This window comes from Pinus tabuliformis, chromosome 4_1 (assembly GCF_031772625.1).
Source record: "Pinus tabuliformis cultivar Carrire ecotype Pingquan chromosome 4_1, CPIR1, whole genome shotgun sequence".
NCBI lineage: Eukaryota > Viridiplantae > Streptophyta > Pinopsida > Pinales > Pinaceae > Pinus > Pinus tabuliformis.
The window spans coordinates 625,658,818-625,677,697 of NC_142303.1; the positions used below are offsets into that span (position 1 = coordinate 625,658,818).

At 34.5% G+C, this 18,880-nt stretch overlaps 1 pseudogene; it reads left to right on the top strand.

Moving 5' to 3' along the window:
* The first annotated feature begins 3,404 nt into the window (after nucleotides 1-3,404).
* On the top strand, nucleotides 3,405-5,545 carry LOC149177579 (protein OPAQUE1 pseudogene; annotated as a pseudogene).
* Nucleotides 5,546-18,880: the final 13,335 nt, after the last annotated feature.

An 18,880-nucleotide genomic window follows, 5' to 3' on the forward strand; every position in this document is an offset into this window, starting at 1 on the left:
GACCTCGACCTATATTTATTTCAGCCCTAAATCTTTGATTGGGGTTAGGATAGCCATTTGATTTCCATGTTGTGAGTTGACTAGGTGTTTTTAATACCCCATATTGTTCACTTGAATCTTTGTTAACACCATTGATGGAAATTGCAGTATCATCTCATGTAAGTGTAGTATTTTTTTAGCCTTCCTTCTGAATACACCTTTGTTTGTTTCCTCAGACTACCTCAACCCTCACAACAAATCCCTCTAACTAATTACAAGGAATTAATAACATCGAAAAAAATCTTCATGAACCCATCTTTTTTATATTGCATAAGTATTCAGAGCTCCCACAAGATTGACAATGTATCCTAAGGCCCTCATATCATTGATGTTGGCTAAAAGTGCCTTCTAGTTTGGCATTGCCATTCTAGGGCCCACTATCTTGCTGGAATTTCATGAAGAAAACAAAACCTAGGAAATCTAATCTAAGATTCCCATTGTAAGGTTTTAAGATACCAATTTACCCTTTGTTGCTACAACTAGGTTGGACATAATGCAACCCTTCTTGATCTAGTAGTCATTTTTTCCATGCACTCAAGAATAACCAAAAAAATCATGAACATAATTAAAATTCTTATTATTACATATCTGGAAAGATTTCCAGCAGATCTAATGAAAAGGGACAAAAAAATACCCTTTCCACGGAAAACACATTCGTTTTATAGCAACAAATTTTTTATGTCTCCTTAAAAAATGCATGTCGAGGTCTATAAATGGCAGACCCCTTCTCAACCCTTTTAAATTTCATTTTATATATCATGTTCCATTTAGTTGAACTGTTTATGTTACAAACACAGATTTTCCCACAGAAAGAACTTTTTTTCTCACTTATAAAAGGTCCAGAGCAACAGTGGGGTTGTGTGGGTTTAAGCAAAGGTCCAAAGTAGTAGTGGGGTTGTGTGTGGGTTTAAGCGAATGTCTAGAGAAGCTATGGGGTTGTGTGCATTGGGCACATAGGCTCCCATGGGAGCGACGGGAAAAGAATCGACTGGGATTCCATCAGAATGCAACAACCAAAAATAAAAAATTAAAGATGAGTAAGTTAGTTAAGGGAGAGTACCTACTAATTAATGTAACTACCTTCCATACATCCAATGGTCGAAAAAAAATTTATCGTCTAACACACGACATCGACAAATCACAAAGGCGCATAGTGTCCTTAAGGGGAGTTCTTCCCAAAAGAGCGCCTTACAACGTAAATATTTAACATTTTTTCATTTTAAAAAGGTAAGTATAAAATCTAAAATTTAATAATAAATTAATGAAAACTAAACTAATGATAATTGTAAAATTGAAATATATTTAAAATTTACATAATATTTTTAAATTATATATATATATCTATATATATATATATATATATATATAATTATATATATTGTAACTATATATAAAATTAATTTTCAAAATAGTTAGTCTTCTTTATCTATGAAATAATGAGAACCAAATATTATTATTGGTAGCAAAAATACATTATTAATATTATTTTTATTAGAGATGTCAAGTTTAGTAGTAGAGGAAGACTTTCTCTTGAGGCATGACTAGAGAATCAAAAGTGTTCTTCCTCCCTATGTATTTTCAAATGGACAACAATTGTTTATACATACCCTTGGCAACCTTGCAAATTTCTCTACATAAAATAGATACTTGTAAGAGTCAATATCAAGCTAACAAATATTTATGTTGATATATTTTTAGATCATTTTCTTTGTAATGTATTATTGATGTAATTTTTATATTAAAAGTATTGTTTGTACTTAATTAGTGAATAATGTCATTTTGAAGGTAAAGATTGTTTTTTTTTTCTCCTGGAATCTCACATTGGGTAAAGGTTGAATATATCTAAAATAAAAACATAAAGGATGTCTTGAAAGAAGATATTTTTGGGAGAGCATATTGAGAACATTATGAATACATTCCTAAAAGTGAGACTCAAAGATGATTCTTTTTGAAACAATGTAGGCTTCCAAAGAATGTCTTGTGGGAATAGCAAAAACATGGAAATCTAACTTACAATTTGATAAGGAAGAATATTTTGACTCATAGACATCAAATATAGATTTTGATTAATTTAACAAACTATGTTTTTTAATTAATTAATTTATTTCAATTTACATATTTATACAACTATAATAATAACATAAAAATATTGTGTATGAGTTGGCTAGGGGTCAATTATTGTAGAAGCTTCCTAACTTCTCAAGCCCCTAGGTGTCTAGATACATTCTCTTGGAGGATAGAATGAGCCTATATAATCTCACCAAGAGGAAAGGGGGCAAGGAGGGAGTATCCAAACTATAGCGCAAGAGCTCTGTTGTATTAGGAGAGAAGACCATATTGAAAGTTGGAGGAGAGGATCTTATTTGTTGAAGGTATATTGATGTACTTTCACTTATGTTGGGATAAGGTCCCCTAGGGTTAATTTTGGGGAAAAGCCCAAGTTTGGGAGAATAAAGCCTAAGTTTTTATATGTAAAGTGTAAAGTTTCCACAATTTATGGTCGTGGAGTGTGTAGATGTAATGTGCCATAAAGGGTTTCCGCCCTTCTTGTATCTAAGTTGTGTAAGCTTTAGAAGATCTACCCATGGTCCGTAGACCATGGGATTGTATAAAAAGGAGAGTCTTAGAAGAGTCTAAGGCAGTTTTAGGAGAAGTAGTAGAATTGACAATGATGAAAGTAATGGGTTGTTAGCAAAAACGAGACAAGAGTTTTAGTGTAGAAGAGAGGCTATGCAGTTGTGTGCGCAGAGGCCTAGGGTATAAGTCCGAAGCTAAGTGCGCGAACCCCTGCAGCTGAGTGCACAGGGTAGTTAGAGTCTATAAGTAGATCTGTACTACAAATAAAGTTTACTCTGGAAATATTTGTGTTTGATCTCTTTACTTCTGTCATGAATAAATGCCGTTATGCTATGCTAAATAATGGGTTTATGATTCAATGTTGTATTTATGAGAAAATCTATATGTTTTACATTGTTGTATGAATGCAAGTAATAATATTTGTTTACGTGAAGAACATATTAATGCATGTTGAAGTGATCAGATACTAAAGTCGATCTGGGTAACTACAGAAGTAAGAGTAATTACAGAAGCATGTAAGTGATTGATTCACTTGTTTAATGTCCGTAAAAGACTGTCATAGACCTCCACGAAGCTCTAGAGGCTGGTAAGAGGAAGTTATATTGATAATTGCCCATGTCTTATCAATCTTCACGAAGACATATAAATGGGTACAAAAATACATCATAACCATCTCTGTGTGTGGAATATTGGTTCTGTTAGACTCCGTCTTGTCAGTCAATTGATTCTTCTTCAAAACCCTGTTTTGAAGAAGAAATTATCAAGTTTGTTTGATGATGTGGTTTGGGATGGATTTGAGGAGAGTGATGACCATATTGTGCCTGCTCCTGAAGACGCACAAGAAGGTACTTGGATGGTGAAAGGTGATTATAGGAAAAAGTCTCTCAATGTTCTATCTAAAAGTACAGAACAAAAGCCTGTAGGGAATAAAAATGCTTTGCAGCCCGCTGGAGTATGGTTGGGCCAACATTGGTAACTTTGAAGATGTTGACAGACTTCTATATTACACTTAGGGAACATTGAATTTGCTCCAGGGAGAGAACATGATTCCTCAACACTGAAAGACCAGACATCTGCTTTTCATCTCCAAAATGCAGCAGAGCTTTCCATGTGTGATGCAAAATAACTACAGGACACACTATGCACTCGCATCATTATGACTCGAGAGGGAAATATTACAAAATATCTCGATCCTTCTTCTGCTACAATTAATCGTGATGCTCTAGCAAAGACTGTGTTGGTGGATAAAATAAACAAGTCAGTTGGGCAAGATTCAGATTCTAGAACTCTAATTGGAGTCTTAGACATCTATGGTTTTGAAAGTTTTAAGAACAACAGTTTTGAGCAGTTTTGTATCAACCTTGCCAATGAGAAGCTTCAGCAGCATTTTAATCAGCATGTCTTCAAAATGGAGCAAGAGGAATATAGGAAAGAAGAAATTAACTGGAGCTATATAGAGTTCATTGACAATCAAGATATTTTAGATCTAATTGAAAGTAAACCTATGGGAATCATTTCTCTTTTAGATGAAGCCTGCATTTTTCCTAGATCAACACACGAAACGTTTGCCACCAAGCTGTTTCAAAGCTTCAAAAATCATAGTCGATTCAAGAAGCCGAAGCTCTCACTTACGGACCTCACAATTTCTCATTATGCGGGTGAGGTAACCTACCAAACAAATCATTTTCTTGAAAAAAATAGAGACTACAACATTGTGGAACATCATTCACTATTGTCATCCTCAAAGTGCCCTTTCGTTGCTGGTCTTTTTCCTCCTTCACTTGAGGATACTTCGAAGTCTTCTTACAAATTTTCTTCTGTTGCAACAAGGTTTAAGAAGCAACTTCAATCTCTGATGGAGACTTTGAGCATAACAGAACCACATTACATTCGATGTGTGAAACCAAATTCGGGAAATAGGCCTGGAAACTTTGAGAACCTAAGCGTGATTCACCAGCTACGCTGTGGTGGTATTCTTGAAGCTGTGCGAATAAGCTATGCAGGCTATCCAACACGACGCACATATGATGAGTTTTTGGATCGTTTTGGTCTACTAACACCAAAATTTGTTGCTACCCAAAATAATGAAAAAGAAGCTACAAAAGATTTGCTTCAGAGATTGAATCTCAACAATTAACAATTGGGGAAAACAAAAGTTTTCCTTAGGGCAGGTCAGATGGCTGAGCTAGATGCTCGAAGAGCAGAGGCCCTGAATAATGCAGCTAAAGTTATTCAACAGAAGTTTCGCACATTTATTGCCCGGAAAGAGTTTAATAGAAAGCGTAGGGCTGCTTTGAAAATCCAATGTTACTAGAGAGGTTGGCTTGCACACAAGCTTTATAAAGTTATGCGGAGGGAAGTTGCATCGGTTATTATTCAGAAGTACATCCGCAGGTGGTTAAGTCAGAAGGTCTACATTCATCTTTGTTTTGCAGTGAATACTATACAAGCTGGAATCCGTGCATATTTTGCTCGTCGAGAGTATCAACTTAAAAGGCAAACACTAGCTGCACTTAAAATTCAGAAAATTTGGCGGATGTGGAAAGCTCGTTCATATTTCCTTCATTTGCGGGTGGCTACTATTGCTTTCCAGTGTGCATGGAGGTGCAGGCTTACAAGAAAGGAGCTCCATGGATTGAAGTTGGCTGAAAGGGAAACTGGGGCCCTACGTGAGGCAAAGAACAAACTTGAGAAGCGATGTGAGGAACTAACATGGCGACTTCAACTCGAGAAAAGATTGCGTGCTGATGCTGAAGAATCCAAGAGTTTGGAAATTAGGAAGCTCCAGAATGCTTTGGAAGAAATGCAACTTGAATCAGATGCAGCTAAAGCATTTGCATTGAAAGAGAAAGAGGCAAATCTGGTACTCCGAAATAAACTTGAACTTGCTATCAATCAAAGCTCAGCCTTGGAGGAGAGAAGAATTTGACACCTGGCCCTTCACTTCAGCCAAAAATAAACAAAGATATCTGTCACCAGAAGGATAGGATTCGTATTCTTATCTATAACCTCAGTTAGTCATACAATGGGGTCTGCGCTCCAATTTTTAGTCTTTTTGGTTAGTCATTAGAGAATTTCGAGGAGAAAGTTGTTCTTTGTTGAAACATCGCCCAGGTTTTTTGGGTTGATCTGTTTTCTCCTACAATAGTCTTATTTAATGTATTAAAAAACATTTGTAATAGTTAGTGAGGGGGGAAGAGATTTCTGAGAGCTGGTGGAGAAAAGAGAGTTTCATTGTTCAGCTGTTTGACAGAGATTTTAATAAAAATGCAGCTCTAACCCCTGAGATTCCTGTGGTATGACCATTTAGCATAAGTTTTCCTTCTATTTCATATGTAACCTGTTATGTTTTCATTTCACTTCATGATCATTTCCAATTGAACAAATGAAGTGTTTAGGTAGAATTCATAATATTTTATGCTCTGCCTATAAGTTTGTTCATATTTAATGTTTTCTTCTGTTTGACAAGGATTCATCCTCTATGCCCTTGTCAGCTCCTCAGCAGTCTTGCCATTCCATTTAATCTCAATTTGATGTTAAATTTCTTGCCTACCTTGCCTCAGGAGATAATCTGTGTTTTTGATTATATTTCTCTGTTCAAGTTGTTTCTTTGCCCCATGCAGCCTAGAAAACCCCATTATCCATTAAAACCCCTTTTTCTATCAATTTACTAGCCTAAAATCAGTTTCTTTTAAAGTCATCTCAGCCCCTTTTAGAAAACTTTTTGCTGAGATAGACCGGAGAGAGCCCTCTCCTGTCCTCGTAGGGCTAGCTACGAGGCTAAGTGGTTTGATGTTACCTTGAGTTTCACCTTCTTTAGCCTGAGGCAAATTTGAGTGCTAACAGATTCCAACATCCCCCCATACTGCTTCGGGTGAGACTTCTGTTCGTGCTCCCTATATTGATGCTGAAAGGGCCAGTAGTGTAGGGATTTTCTTGGATAACTTAAAATTGAACCTAGGTGAGGGCCCACTAAGCCAACAAACGGTTCCATTACCAGGACCATGATCTGCATAAAGAGATTTGTGATGTCACATCACTCGAATCCGACTAAGAAAGAAATTGAAGACTGGTTGGATAGAAAGATCCATGAATTCGTGGCAAAAGAAAACAAAAATCCATGATTGAGGAAAGAACAATGGTTGGACAGATACTTATACATAGAGATACACAAAATCTTCTTTTGTTCCTTCTCGATTGAGCTATATGAGTGGATCGCTAAATTGGCAGACGACTAAGGAAGGTGGAGACTTGACTGTTTGATAGTGTGAACCCTAGAGTTAGTGTAGAGATTGGAAGCCTCTGAAGATAATATCACACGTGCAATCGATCACCGGCTTGATCATATCATAGGAGGATTCGTGGAAGAGTTCATTTTCGATACTTTGGTTAGATTTAGTAGAGCTCCACTTCTTCAAGGGATTGCAAGGTAATTATTTAAGGTCTTTAAATACTTGGATTATGATTCTCTTGTGTGAAAATTGGGTTATGAAATTACCTTGATCTTTGGAGCTACATGAGTGGAAATATCTTCAGGGATAGAAGGAGAACAGGCCCTCAATTTAGCTAGTTTATCAAACCTCCTCTGAGTGACAACGAGGAAACAACAAAGGCTTCATCGCAGAGAACTGTTCAGTTAATAAGACAAGGGTTCCTGGGAATACCCCATCCACCCACCCCACCTCCACATTCACCTCCATAACATACACCTTTGCCCTGTTAGGTTGTGTTATATTATTTCCATGACTAGTTCATGTAGTTAACTGGGGGATTAGAGGGGGGGCGGAGCCCCCCCATCATTGTTTTGATTGGATAGAGGGGGGGTCATAGAGTGTTTGAGGGGTGTAGGTAACTACCCTCTATGGGGTCCGAGGCAATGCCCCAGAAAATTTTGTTTTTTGTACCTTATATTAGGTTGGGTGGACCTAACTATGGTTTTGTGCATGATTTTCGCACATGGTTTTGGACGCGATGGTTTTCGGTCCATGATATTAGATGCTTTGTCATGTATAAATATGTATTGTAACATTGAAAGGAAGATAACTGGCTGGAAGATGAGGTTGAGAAATGGTAATATTATCCAACAATTTTGAGTCTTCATCCATACAAGGATAAAGGTGAATAAGATGATTCTCTTCATATAACCTACAAGGAAATTTGACTTGGCCCTTTTTCCCATGGGATTTATTGTCACTATTTGAAGGCTTATCACCAAAATGATCTCAAGAGGTTGATGACAAAGGTCAATAGGACCCTGTGGACCACACTTCTAATATCTTGGTAATTCTAGGACATTCTCGAAGAAGGTGGTCAACCTTACAAAACTTGTAAGGGAATTTCACTTTACGAGGTTCATTGGAAGATTTTTCAACATTAGTTGCATCGGTAGAAATGACTGCTTGGTTGGCCCCTTACTTATTTTTCTTCTTCTTAATCTTCCTCTTCTTCTTATTCTTCTTATCCACTTGGTTATTGACTTCCAAGCTTTCACCAGATGAAGAGGAAGAAGAGGAAGAAGACTGAACATGCGAAGAAGGCAAAGAGTCAACTTTTGGATCAATTGGAGGTTGATATTGTTCAGGTGGAGAGCCTAGTTAAGGAGTAGTTTGTACATTTGGAACCATAGGGGTCGAAAATAACCAAAATGAAAAACCAATGGTAAGACTAGGAAGGGACAACGTTTCCATATAGGGAGCACCAACATTTCCAAAAGAAGGAAAAAGACTAGGATTCCCATTAGAAGGGTACCCTTGGTTGGTGAACTCAGGAATTGTTTCCATTAGTCTCAACCTAAGATCTACTAAGGAGTATTTCCACAGGAAGGATATTAGCTTGCAGTCAATTAATTTTAGAAATTATCAACAAATGAATCAAAAAGGGATAACTAGGAAAAAGGGTTTACCAAGTACCCGTGAACCATTATATACACCTTTGCGGAACCAAGGACTTAACATATGACAGTAAATCTCCCTGAATGTTGTGTTTGGTGTATCATGTCTACAAGGTGGTTGACTTGGTTACCTATGGCTAAAGGATAACAACCTAGTGGGGTCTCCCAATATATATGTGATGGTACAAGGAGCACAAGTCTGTGTTAGCATTATCTAATGTGTAACCATTCTATGAGAGTGTTCCCATATACTTGTCATATGTGGAGTTCTTCCGATATACCTGAAAGTACTGGAGAATGATCCTATATACTTCCGTACATGGAACGCGATATCACCCCTAGGATACAATGCAGGCATATAATGACAAATTCTAGGTTTATAGATGTTAGAACATGTCTCTAGCGTAGATCTCTAAATGTTTGTGTTAAGTTCCAAATGCTCCTTAGGTTAATTGAGGTAAATTTTAAGTTTATCTTCAATTAAGTTTCAGTTTGAAGGCTGAAAATGATGTCACCTGAACTCCTATGATGCAACTATCATGAGAAAAGGATTATTTTTGTTTCAATGAAAGCTAATCTAGTAAGGGAAGAGATTTAAACAATGATGCAACAATGAAGAATTTAGCAAAAAAACTTTCCTAACGACATATTTCACTTTCTCTTTCCCAATGAAATACCAAAAAATAAAAATGATTTTCACTTTTCCTAAGATGCACTTATATGAATTATGCTTTTCTTTTCATTTTGAATGATTTAATGCACCTATGCACTCTTTAGCTTTCAATCACTGAAAAATGTGATCTATTTTCAATGATGAATCTAAAAAAAATAACTTTTCAACGCAACTAATCTAATGCACTTTTACGAAAAGTAAATTTTTGAACAAGTTGTCTTTAGTGCGACTTTTTGGAAGCTTTTTTGGTGGATTTTTCCAGTCTAATTTCTATAAAATCTGGTAGGAATTCATTGAAATTACAAGTTTGATGGGTAACCCATGCACAATAGAAGTGCCCTAGGGTTTTTTCAGAGTGTTGAATCCATATATACAGTAAAAAGCCTAGTTTAAATAACACAAATCAAGATTTTGCCTCAATTTTTTCTGCTAGATTCCGGAACTGGAAACTCCAAAAAGTCGCACTAAAGATAACTCCATTTTTGAAACGAAAACTAAATAAATCAAGATCAATTTCTTTTATGATTGTAAAAGAACTAATAATGCTCAATCAATAGAAGATCAACATTTCCTCAATCATACAAGCAACAAACAATGATTTTAATAGACTTAAAACATCAAAAACTCAATCAAAATTTCACTTTTACAACTTAAAGGATGAGATTAACTTTTGTACACTACAAAGAAATTGAAAGCAAATAGACAGAATTTGTTGCACATAGAGCAGGGAAATGACCTCAGAGACCTTGACACACTAGAGTTTTCAGCAGAAACCCCACAAATTGTCACATTTAAGGACCAACGCTAATTTATATAGCAAAACCCTTGCTGACAGGGTTATCAACGCTACTTTTCATAACAAAAACCATGTTGGTCTTCAACATGGGTATACAGTAGAAAATAGGGTCTTTGTTGAAAATAACAACAATAAATGCTAAAAATAGAAGTTTTAAAAATAGCACTACTATAAATAGCAGTTTGGGTACCAGTGCTGGATTGAGAAACAGGGAATGAAAAATGGAAGTGTTAAAAATAGCATTGCTATTTTTAGTAATTCGGGATGGATTCCTATTTTAGTCAGTCCTTGAACTAAAAATACGAAGTAAAATTCGAATTTTAACTTAAGAACTATTTGAAAATAAATAAATTAATTCACCATGAGTTAATTAGTTGTGAAAAATCAAACATGAAGTCTATGTGAGGACATGAAACAGTTTCTCCATTAATTGAGGAATTTATCCATCAATTAAAGTGATAAGGATGAATTCTTTGAGTAGTAATTAGTTGGCTCAGTTAAATGAGTCAAGTCTAGTTAGATTGATTTAAACATTTTGTTTAAATTAATGTAAGTTTAGTTTGTTAATTCATGCTTGCATATAACTGTTGCTCTTCAGATAACTGAATATTCTCTCATGAATAACTCATGCATGTTTGTTGAGATAGAGACCCAGTTGAGATTAGATGAGGGACAATGTACTATCAATTGGATATGTTTTTCCTATAAAGGAAACTCATCCATGGAAAAGGATTTATCTCCTCCATGATTGCGCAATTAGATCAAAGGTTAGTGAGTGTATGAAGAGGCCAATTCACACAAGTGGCTGCAGTGGACCCTAAGGAAATTGCGCAAAGAAATAAGAGGCTTGGAGGGCAGAGGAGAAGGTTTGAGAGAGGCCTTTAACTGTCTATGAGTAGTAGAGGGATTGCAGAGAGAGAAGGATAGCCTATGAGCTGATTCATTTTGTAATTCGGACCATATTTCCACTTGTATAATAATACAGTGTTGGGTTTTTAGGCTGAGGCTTTCCCCGGGTTATTTCTTTTGTGTTTCATGTGTATGATTTCTTCTTCTCTGTTATATAAATTTTGATTGATCTAGCTCAAATTGATTAAGATTCCACAAAGTTTGATTGTATAAGTAGATCTAGTATATTGCATTATCAGGTGATCTACAGTGGGAATTTCTACAATCTTCAGCACGGGTATACAATAGAAGACAGGGTCTTCAACGCAACTATACAGGGAAAGTAGGTGCTGACAATGCGACTGTCATTGTTAAAACACATGATGAGTGAGGAAATTTTAGGAAAAATAAGAAAGACTCGGGAAGAAACTCTAGACTTGATACCCTAAGACACTAGCAATTCATAGTACAAACTGAAAATCAATCAAACTAAAGGGTCATTCAATGGTTGGCCTAATTTAATGAGAAGGAAAAAAATGAAAGGAGGATGAAAAGGATGTAGGATTCCCTAGCAAAGTCGCCAATTTTTTATCTACGCAATCCCTTCTATGGATAGAAGTGATCCCTCTAGCCCAATGTGTGGGTCTAGTAACAATCGTGACAAAACAAGAAAACTTACCTAACCTATATTAGAATGAAAAATGAGAAAGGGTGATGGCCTACCTCTCTCCTATGTGTTCTACCTTTGATGATGATTCCAACCCTTAGCTCCTAGGCTCACTCCTCAGTATTCCTTGCATCCAAATACCTGCAACAGAGATCAAAAGACAACAACTAGAGAGATCATAGCATATGCATTCCAATGTAAGGTATACAATAGATCAAGGGGTATTGTAGTGAGCAAACTATCATAGATAATCTTATGGGAAGTAGAACATGCTTTATATTAATGATTAAATCAAAGAGGGAAGCATACAACTAGGTCCTTGATGTTAAAGGCCTCCTTCAAGATGGTTCCAAGTCCAATCCAAACTTAACAAGCTCTCCTTTCCTCTCTCACTAAAATGGAAACATCCGGGCACAACAGAGCAGAAGAATGGCAACCAACAATGACCAACCCATTGAGGAAAGCGAAGAACAGATTTATAGTGAGGGAGAGGGAGTTAAAGATCCACCGAAGGGGGAAGAACATCCTTATCCCAAAGATAAGATCCCTAAAGGTAGGATCAGGGGCTCTAAATGGGAGTACTCGACGATATCTTCATCCAACAACTACCAGCTCATTGTTCTCAAGGCTTCTAGTAAGAGAATCTTCTGCTCCTATTTTGGAGAAACTACCTGAAGAGGACCAATGTGAATTTTCTTATCAAAATTCACACGCGAGTGCTAGTTACTAGTTAAACAAAAGGATACCAACACAGATTTACCTACTAAAAGTAGCGCTAGTCTTGCATATTAGGTTTTTTCATAAGTTTTTCCAAAATTTCTTCAAGACATTAGTTTTCCATCTCTTAAGGGATGTATTGAGCATATAATTCATGGTGAATGAGTTTACACAACTTTTGTCGCTTTAGGACATTTGTGACGACAGTGGCACAAAGGATGACACTTCAGGTATAGAGTTGGGAATGTGACAAAATATTGTGTAACAGATTTAATAATATTTTAGACACAATTAATATTTTTCTTTTCAATTGAAACCCATAATCTTATGTAGATAAAAGTAGGGTTTTTTAACCTAACATCTATCATGGTAGTGACATTAGCATTAAAGTGAAATATATGTTTGTTGTGTTTGTTTTAACTAAAAACATGTGAACTTTGTTTTTTAGCATATATTAGGATGGCCATGTCAACAATGTTGAGAGATATGTCAATTATGCTCTATATAAAGGAAAACCCTTAAATCTTTCAAATCTTATTTAGTTCCACCCGAATTCTACTTTCCATAAGTAGTTTTTGAGATTTATACATTTTTTTGATAATTCAAAGATACATAATCCCATGCAAAAGGTGTTTGGTTTTTCAAGTAATACCGTAAATGTCATGGTAGTGATGCATGCATTATATCAAGATATGTGTCGACTAGGTTTGTTTTCAAAAAAATTGCAAATTTTATCCTTTTTGCATGGTGGATGTTATTGGTGTCAAGTTGGCATTACAATGAGATATATGTCAATAATATTGAATTACAATAAAATTAAATAAATAAATAAAATCATTTAAATTTTGTTTGGTTTGAGATCATTTTTGTTTTAATTGTTTTTAAAATGCAATTTTTGTTTTTTGTTTTTTTGTTTTGTTTTTTAATCCAAAACCCATAATTCCATGCCAATAATGTTTTTTTAAATACAAAATCATTAAAATATGGTGCTTTTCTTAAAAATATAATACATGTAACAATATTGATGCCAACATTATAATGGATACATACATTTTTTGTTTTTATTTTGAATGTGCAGTTCATTCAATGCATGCCATGTTTGTCTTGTAAGTAAAGACAGATATTGGATCTTTTTCTCTCTCTTTTATTTTTTAAATTCTTACCATTATGTAGGAACCTACATTATATGTTGTGGTATTGCAACACTGCAATCTCACCCATTCTTTTATGCTTTTAAGCAACAATGTTTTTACAACACTTAAAATTATAAAGTTGTTAATGATTTGTTGAAAAATAGAAGCAATCAATTCGAGAGAAGGAAGAGATGATGCCAATTCCATTGCATTGTTGAAATGATTTTAGATAGAACATACTAGTGCTCATCATTTACATCTAGTCGTGTCATGTGAAAAAAATGGTTTGCCTTACCACCCAAATGTCAATCCTACATCCACACACCAATGGTGATTTCATTGTATCACTACAAGGTAAACACCTTCTAGCAAAGGTTCTTGTGCAGGGTTTTAATGTAACAAGTGTAAAAATAAAATAAAAATTTGCTAAAACCTCCATCATTGATAGTGAGGGTTTTAACAAACTTTCACTATAACTAAATTTTTGTGTTTATTTGTTGACGAGTATATATATATATATATATATATATATATATATATATATATATATATATATATATATATATATATATATATATATTGCATCATTGATTATTATTTGATATGCTTTGAGCTTTTAAAATCTTTACACTATGCACTGGTGTTATTATATAATTTTTGAAGCCTTGATGTGTATTTTAGATATTAAAAGCAGTGAGGTGCTTCTATCAATAATACATGCCATTGTGTTATATTTTGATGCATCGACTTGCAAAAGTTTACCATGCACAAGTGCATATACTATATATTATGAAACCTCAATGCATAATTTATATGATAAAAGAATCAACATATATTGCATATGTAAAAGCATCAATATGTATGTTACTGTATGCACCATGTGTGTTATAATGATAATGTTAACAATAACGATAGTGGCAACACTATAATTTAAGTGAGTAGTGCTTTTATTGTCATTAAGAACATCAATGCATTTATTATAGTTATTTGCCCTAGTGCATATTACTCATTTAAATTCACAGATATGTATTACTCATTTAAATGTGTCGATGCTTAAATATTTATGAACCACGTTGTTGAGTTCAAATTAATACAATGCAACAATATCTTTTGGTAGTGAGCGTTTTCACATTGCAGGTGTGCAAATACAACTTCATTGTTTACAAATTTTCAATTAATCATCAAAAAATAAGATACCTTATTATAATTATATTGATGTTTATATCTTAGTTATTGTGTTTAAATATATTTATTGCATCAATGTGTTGTATAGTTTAAGAAGCATACCAACTAATTATGTTTATGTTCAATGTAAAAATGTAAATCATCCATATATTTAATCACCAACATAATTCTTTACAACAGTGGACAATGCAATAGAATAAGAAAATCATTTTCTTATAAACTAATAAGGGACACTTCATCAATAAAAAGGAACAACATAAAGTTTCATGGTATTTGAAATGTCAATAATAGTTGATGTAATTATTAGTAACATGTCATCATTTTCACCTTAAATGAGGGGTCATGGTTTTAGTCAGAGCAGGTATTTTTATAACCCCATGGTTTTTGGGTTTCGATGCCAACACAATGGTGGTCTCCAAAATGTCGATTTGGGTGAGATTACATAACCCCCATATTCCTTTTTGGCACCACCAAGTTTTAGAGGAAACAACTATAAAAAAGGAGTCGGGAGCACAAAAAGAGCCCATGTATCTGAGAGCTCAGACTTAGATAAAGAGGCCCCCATGAAGGCAGATGACAATCAAATGGAAATTGTAAGTACCATTCCCATCCAAGGATTTTGCTGAAAATTTGAGAAAAAGAAAGGCAAAAAGGGGTAGCTAAGTGAATTTTATCACACTTAGTCCCGAAAAATGTATTTTTGTATAGTTTATTTCTTATTTTGTGCAACAACTAATAGGCTGGCTTGACCAAATGCTTAACAAAATTTGCATAATGTAATTTTGTTCCTTATTCTCAGGTTGAATAAAATTATGATTTTTCCTGAGAAAAAAAAACATGTCATCATTAATTTGGGACAATATACACACATTGAACCAAATTTTTGATGTTCACAAACAATATTCCAAAATATATAACATGTAATATACAATTTAGATGATCAACATTCATTGCTTGAACAATTATCATTGCTCGAGTTGCTTGCATGCCTCATTTCTTTGTCACTTGTGAGGGATATTGTACTTGGGTTATTCATAATGTTTTGTTGATTGATTGATTTTGATGACATGCCTCTTCATCTCCCATCTACAAACATATAAATAAAGTGTGAGTATATTTACATTTATAGTTCATATACATGATTGTATAAATCGAAAAGTGTACCATTGCAACTTACTTCATAAGCGATACACATTCTTTCAAAAGCATGATTTGTGTTGTTTCTCAAGATATTTTTAGTTTTCTCCACTCCATACTTTGTTTCCAATAAGTTTTTTCTGCCATGACAAAGAATAGATATAATTAAATGTTCCTTTTGTTTCACTCATTATAATAAAATTAAGGCAAGTAAAACAACACATAATTACACATTGTTAAATTGACCCTTGGTATTCCAGTCTATGCTCACAACCCATATTTAATGTAGTGTCAATCAAATGTTAGATGACACTTGTTTATATGTTAGCACTTATCTTTTTATTTTATTTTTTTCCAAGGAAATATTTGGCCATTTCCACCTGAAGGATCACATCCCATTGGTTATTAGCAGATCCTAACCCTAAGGGCATCAAGGATAATTGACCCTATGGCCTCCCATTAGCAAGGTTCTTTAGTGACGGGAACTCAACCATTTGAGCTAACCCTTGGGGCTTATGTTAGCGCTTGTTATAAAACATACATGGATGGTTATAATTTATTTAAGGTATATGTATATCACAACAAATGTGAAATCTTAAGCAAAGAAAGCACATTAATTACTTATAAACTTTTCAATCAACATTTTGTCTACCTTGTTGTGACATGTCATGTGTTGAATGGGTTCTAATTTGTTCCTTTATTCACAACAAAACAATAATTGAAAATTAGTGTTTCATGCAATAATAAAACTATAGAGGTAGGAAAGTGAGAGGTGGTAGAGTTTCTCTCTCTATAAATTCTGATGCCCCTCATTTGTCTACCTCCAATCCTCTTGCTCATATGACAACGCATCACTCAAGGGATTGTTATATGGATTTAATTCCTTAGATAGTAAGACAAACCATCTTTGAAGTGGAAGAGAAAGTTCAATTTGAACACATATTTATTCCATATTAGTAGGTAGTTAGGGATACTAGAAGCTAAATGCATGATATTGGCACTTCTACTTGATCTCAACAGACTTTGTACATGCAATTAGTTAATCTCTACTGGAATATAAAAATAATCACAGGAAGAGTCCTCATTTGAAGATTAGATACTTAAAAAGAGACATTGGTCTACATTATGGAGATTCTAGATAAACTAGAGAAGTTGGATAAAAAGGTCTTTGTCTTGTCTAAGAAAATGGCAGGCTCACCTTCACACCATTTAAGGATGACAAGGACTCATAAACACCAATCCATAGGGACTCTCCTTCTGAATAACATGATTAGGCAAGATTTCATTTATATTATAGTTTTTTTTATAGTGGCAATGGTGTAGTTCTCGCTATTAATATTTGGCCACTATTTTTTATTAGTTATGCTTTTACATTGAATGTTAGACTTATAGAGTTGGCAAATTTTGAGACATAGCTACTAGTTTGGCTTCCCATGTGGCAGACTAGTATCCTTTGGACATTTCTTATGTATCTCTTATTTTGAAAATTAATATAAAGTGACTGCTTGATATTACAAGAAAAAGAAAACTAAAACTTTATGTAAATAATAATAATAAAAATAATACTGATGATAATTAAAATAATCATATTTGGCATGTTCCCTCTGATCCCCCATTACTAATATGAGCTTGATTATGGTTTTGGCTTCCACCACAAAGATGACCATGAGGGGAGGACAACCTCCTCCCTCTACTTTAGAAGTAGAAATGTTTAGGGCACTAGTTGCATCAAATGGGAAATATAGTCAAATCATAGCACACCAAATTTGTCAAGAAATTGGATGAAATTCCTAACATGCCCCTCCTTACCTCCTCTTCATTTAGGCAAATGGGTTTGGCCTAGCCAAAAGGGGATTAATAGGCTAGTTTATAGGGATATAGTCCCTACCAAGGGTTATGGGAATTTGGATCCAAAATAGGTAGAAAGTTCTTATTAAGGGCAAGTTCACTCATTATTTTTGTAGGAGAGTCTTCTATGACTTTCTCTTCGAAGCAAAGGGGGATTGTGACCTTATTTTTATAAATAGGCCTTAATTTTTTGACACTAAAGAGATGTATTTGAATAGATGGAATCCAAACTTGAACCTAGAAAATGGCATGCCATCCATGGTAATAGTATAGGCTTGTTTGCCTCACCTTCTACTACATTGTTGGAGTGAAGACTTGATAAGGTGCATAGGGAACACTTTGCAGAGGTATATTGACATATATGAACCTATGGATGAAATGTTTTCTTAGACATGTATCTTTGCAAAAGTGGATTTGGAAGAGGGTTCGCTTGATACTATTTAGTTAACCATATACAATTTAAAGCTTATTTCAGCTAGTAGATTATGGTCAACTCTTGTTCAAGCACAAAAGGTGCTATGAATATGGGAACTTTGTGAAAGATTGTAAGAAGAAAGATACATTCTATTAGTCAACTTCAGAGGAAGAGGATCAACAACAACAAATCAAAAAGAAAACAAATATAATGTAAAATAGGCCACCCCAAATTAATCCTAAGAAAACTACTTAGGCACAAGGTCGATCTAAACCCTCTCAATCTAAACAAATTATGGGTCAATCTTTAGCCCTAATGACACCAGTTTCTAGTCACTCCTAGGAATTTGGTAGGAAACCTTAGCCAAAGGAGGATAAATCTAGTTTATTAAAAAAAATGAATAACGCAGGAAGAATTTATACTAATGATTGAAACTGTAGGTGTTCCTTTGAATAACTCAAGAATTGTGATAACATGGCCTATGTTAGAGGAAAATCCATAAATTTTGTGCTCTCCAAAGGAAGAAGGTAACGAGGTATAACACAAGGAAGATATTGAAATCTCTCCATAAAAGGTAGCGCCTTCATCATGAGTTATTACTTGCAAGAAAACCCAATAATATCATGAAAATGAGGAAAGGAAAAAAAGTGGAAAAAGAAAAAATAAAAATAAAAAGCCTAAAAAGGAAACCATCCAATGAACAGAGGGAAAAATTGCAAAGAAAGTGAAAGAGTTTCTTACACAAGTAAATATTATAAGTATTAACTGGGCCTGTCTTAGTTGGTCAGGAGAAATATTGTTATCATCCCCACCCAAGTCCAATTTCTACATGTGACATGTTGAACTCATAATGAGTATATCTTGTAATGGCTTTGAACCTAGTTGTCTAAGAAATCTATGGAGGATCAAAACATG